Here is a 5,323-nt window from a genome sequence, read left to right as displayed (position 1 = left end):
ATCAGAGATTCACAGAATTACTGATCACAGAGCAACAGTGCAGTCTGGGAAAAACCTCAGTTTTGCTCCTTCCTGTCCAATCCTAGGTGTTGTGGGAGCCTTGACTTACTGTACAAAGTGAAGTCCATGAACCACACTACATATAAGCAGTCCCTAAAGAGTACAGAAATGTCATCAAGAAACACCAGTCACAGAGATGTGAATCTGTTACGGGAACTGAACGCAAGATTCTGAGGCACATATACTTTGCCACGGAGCCCAACGAGAAAGACCTGAAGAAGATGCAAGCAAACAAAGCAAAGACGGTGACTGCATGAGCAGAGGCCATGAAGCCTCTGGTGAAACCTCAGGCCATCAAGCTCAAGGTGCCAAAATGACTCAGCCAGAAACTTGGTTGTCTGGCTTTTATTGCTCACCTCACATTTGGGAAGAGGTTTCGAAGCTACATGACCAAGTATCTAAGGCTCTGCCAGTTAAAGCCCACGGCTCAGGCTAAGGCAGATATCACAGCTCCAGCAAAGGCCCAGGCTACAGCTCCTGCTCAGGTTCACAAAGGTGCCCACAACCCTCTGAAAGCTTGGTAGAAAAGTCTTCTGGTAATGTGAATACTGATGGACTTCAGTGACACATCTACATATAAACTATTTGCAGATGATCAGTTTCCTGTGCTATTTACCCAAATATTCTTGAGAATTAAAAAAAGGCAGTTTTGTTTTGCTTTAGGAATGGGAGACCAGGGTTATCTGAATGTAAAGAATGAAGGTAAGAGACACTTTATTTAAGAAGTCTCAGTATTGAAAGAGAAGCTTTGACAACTAAAGGGACATCAGAAAATGGTTGAAGAATCAGAAAATGTACCGTTTTTAATCACTATGAACAAAACTTGTCTACTCTAAAATAACTTATTTGTTGAACCATCTTGGGAAGTTTTTGTCCGTCTTTGAAGTTGGAAATTTGAGAAAGATTAATGAAAGCCCCCTGTTTCAGTTCTCAGGTAGAATGGGAGCTTTGTAGTCAGGAGGAAGTAAAATCTATCTTTTGAGAAGGGAAGTAAGAATTTAAGGACCACTACCTACCTCAGAGTTTGAGAGTTATGATGTTCATTAACTGCACCTGGTCAGACTCTTTCTGGTGTGCAAAGATAATTTTTCCTTACAAGTCTAAGTCTTCTGTAACATTGAGGTGGAGCAGCTTCTTTTTTTTTTTTTTCAGAGCTGGGGACCGAATCCAGGGCCTTGCGCTTCCTAGGTAAGCGCTATACCACTGAGCTAAATCCCCAGCCCCTGAGCAGCTTCTGCAGGAGCAGCTTCTGCATACACACATACACACACACACACACACACACACACACACACACACACACAAACACACACACAGACAGTGGGATTTATCTGTTTTCATTTAATCTTAACCCTTTTTTACACATACTAAGTGTGGTACTGCTCTGTGCAAAGGGCAATTTTATTCTGCTTTGATAATGAATGAAAAGTAGGAACGGGGACTCTGTGACCCCATCCTGCAGCTTGCCAGAGCCTGAGGCCATGCTGAGCCACAGCACTTCATGTGCAGGGCAACTGAGAACCATGTTGAGTTCATAGGACTGAAACATAAACATTGAGAGGATGGGGAGGAAACAAAGGGGATCTAGCATTTATTTTAAGGGAGTCATTTGCCTTTGTATTCCAGTACAGAAAATAGCTATAGCTTCAAGAGACACTATGAGTAGTGGATTGGCTAGGAAAGACATAAAAAGAAAAGATGACTCTCACAATCTGACAAGAAAACCAACTGGAGGCACTGATTCTGCATACTGACAAGTGGTTGTGGCCAAGAGAAAAAAATTTATATGTGAGGGCATATGTGTTTTCTGCCTGCTCCTGTCTGGATTGGCTGTGGTAAATTTGTTTGTTTGTGTGTTTGTTTTTCTTTTCCTAGGATCTAGTGAAGTTAAGTCCATTGTTGTTAAAATCGTTCTTTGTCAATTAAGATCTCAAAAGCAAACCATATATTTAAATATCACAACACACGTAATGCAATAAATAACTATTATTCTGTTGAAGTTGAAAACATCACTGATCAATTTCAGTTTTCAAAAACATTGACTTAGAAAGCACACTTATACAATGCAACTAATATTGTCCCACTTGTTGTGAAGCACATTGATAGTATGGACCCACAGTTACTGTAGAGGACATAAGATATATGCATGATTTCTGTATGCTGGTCTACAGGAAAGTATACAGAATATTACTCATAATGCAAGTTATTGTAACAACAGCATACTTGGGATATTCTGAACAGATATCTCAGGGGAGTTACCAGTATTTTGATAGTGGAAAAAAACACAACTTACAAGTTGATCCAATGTGAGTATATAAATGTCTTTCAGGCACAACAATAAACAAAAAATGAGATGGAGATGGATCAAATAACACACCTGAGACATCATCAGAACTTAGGAGTTGCTACCTTGAAGGACATTTTGAGTTGAGCAAGTCTAAAGCTTACACTGGGATGTTGACAGTCCAGCCAACAGAACTTGGTCTTTATTTAGTTACTGGATATTTTATTCTCTTTGTTGAAGATTTGCTCCTACCAGGAGCTTTTCCTCCACCCTAAGCTAAGTGACTGGCTTTCTTGCCAACTTTCTTCCCATGGTGAAAAGTTGAGACTTACTTAGAATAAAATAAATAATTATATAAAAGTCATAAATGTAATCTATATTGTGACTTACATTGAACACAAAAAGTAGTTATATACAAGTTATAGATTTAACCTGTACATCTATCAATAATATAGTTCAGTCCTGAATTCAGGATGAACACTTAACTAGGCCAGCTGAGGACGTGCCAGACACTTGCCCGTTGGTACTGGGTTCTTTTGGTACTTATTAAGCTTATTATTATGGACATGAGGACAGCAGAGCCAGCAAGCAATAGGAGGGAGGTGATCTGCTTGAGCTCCTTGAGGGGACTTGTAGGAATAGACTAGCTTGCCAAGTACATTCCAGGAACCTGTGCCACAGTCTGGGCTCCAACCTAAACTTGGGAACACGATTCTTCCTGTTATTAGGTAAGAATTCTCAATCATAGAATGTATTGCTTCCCAAAAACCCAAAGGAATGTTATTAGTATTTAAAGGGGAAAGAATTTATAAGACACACCTGGAAATACCATTGTTCATCAAGGGGTGAGACAAGGTGAAATGTGCTCCTCAAAGTGGGGCTCTTAGCTATCATAACATAGAGACAATTCTGAGGCCAAATCAAGGACATAGAATCCCCAGATCTTAAGGGACACACACACACATTTAGAAAACCAAATGAATACAATGATGTGGCAGGATCTCAAAGTACATTGAACAAAATCATAGAAAACCAATGATACCCTGTTGCCAATACAGTCATATCCTGTGAGGCAGTAAGAGGGAATGGGCCTCTCCAGCTGCTCACATAACCTATTGAACCCAACACACCTCCATTATAACAATGATTGGTCATAAAAACAGCACCTAGAAATTCCTACAAGCCAACACCTCTATAGGCTTCTTAAAACACAAAACGACAGTCATACACTAATACTCTTATTCCCAGTATGTGATTCAGGCCACACTCTATGATTTATTTTTACAAGAATCAAAATAGCCTGTGCCCCCATCACACTCCTATTTGAATTTCACATTCTCTATTTAAGATGTAATAAGGAAAGTGATTTTGACCACTAGGACACCATGGAGTTGTAGTCTACTGTCATGTGTGGAAATATGGGTTTAGCAGACATCACAAGACAGTAAACAAAAACATGCATTGTGAATATCTGTTGTTTATGATCTTTCTGGGTTAATATGAGAAGATTCTCTCTTTCCTTTTAGATTTTGTGGAGATATTCATGTTCTTAAAATGTTTCATTCTGTCCTCCTCAAAAGGGGTTGTAGAGTGTTGGAATGATGCCTCCTCAGTAAATTCTGTTGGTAGATAACACAGATCAGCTGGAGTACAAGACGACATAGTACCAGGAAAATATATGATTAGTCTGAAAGCGAAAGCTGTGGACAAACAGTTCTAGAAGTACAGTGAATCACTGAGAGAGCAGTAAACCTATCTTTAAGCTGAACACAGCTATGTTCCTGTTCCCAGTCATCCTAGCCATATGATGACATATGCCACCATAGATATATACCACATTACCTAACGTCATTCCTCTGTTACTGAAATACAAAAGCTAGATGAAACAAGAACAGGAGGATATTATCAACTAACATCTAATGAGAAATAGATAAGTCCTTGAATCCAAACTGCTTAATATCTTGAATCCCTAACCATGTGTGTTCAAGTACAAAGAAACTGAGACCTTGATGTATGACCAGGAGAGTATCCCTTTTTTCATCTATATCCCATGTAGCACAGGACACTTCTGAGGATGAGGTGCTTCAACAGATTATCCTGAGACACAATTTGATATTTTTACAGAGTCTCATCCTTGTATTGTTTGGTATTCCCCATGACTTTAAAGAGCTCCACGGAAAGACACTTGACATAAACCAATTCTTGGTTCACTGTCAAATTACTGATCAGAAATTGTTGAGTCTGGGTTGGCACTTTAGGAAGACTTAGGCTTCACATCATAAGTCCTATTTCCAAAAGGACCAGCTCAAGTCAACCTCTTCCAGATACTCACTACACCTTCCCATTCCTCACCAGGCCTTCCCAGGACCATTTTCTTTGTCTTGTTCCCGAATGTGATAGAAGGCTGTCCTCATTCTGTCTTGATCTGGTCTCTGAATGTATATGATTCTCAATCTAAAATAGACTGAGCTGACTGGAGAAATTGCCTGCTTCTGAGCACATTAGACTATGAAGGGATAGGTCACATTCAGTTGGTGTCACCAGAACACTGGTGACATCACAGAATACTCTAGGGTTCTCCAGGATACAAGAGAATGTCCAGGGAAGACACAACTGATGATGTCATTGGGCAATACAATAGCCTAGATACTATAATTCTATTATGCTGACCTATTTCTGGAGTGCATTTTTGCAGAGACTCACTTTTGAACCAAGGAACACCCATTCACACACTCTCCTTCTAGAGCTTCAGAGTTCTTACTATTTCATTACCACTCAGTTGTTGAGGATAGGGAGAGTTGTTTAAGGTCTTGATATGTGTAGAACAACTTTGTTCACACCCAAAGATCTAAAGACCTTTGTTGGGGGAGATTTTTCTCCCTGAATTGTATAAACCCATATTCCATTCATGTGACATACAATCCAATTCCCACAGTTTTTACTGTTTTCCCGAATCCAATATTTTTTCCTACACATTTA

The 5,323-nt window shown here is 39.6% G+C and overlaps 1 pseudogene; it reads left to right on the top strand.

The window, feature by feature from the left end:
• The first annotated feature begins 725 nt into the window (after positions 1-725).
• Positions 726-2,401, top strand: Tmem106b-ps4 (transmembrane protein 106B, pseudogene 4; annotated as a pseudogene).

This window comes from Rattus norvegicus, chromosome Y (genome assembly GCF_021556685.1).
Source record: "Rattus norvegicus strain SHRSP/BbbUtx chromosome Y, alternate assembly SHRSP_T2T, whole genome shotgun sequence".
Taxonomy (NCBI): domain Eukaryota; kingdom Metazoa; phylum Chordata; class Mammalia; order Rodentia; family Muridae; genus Rattus; species Rattus norvegicus.
This window is presented reverse-complemented; position numbering and strand designations above follow the sequence as displayed.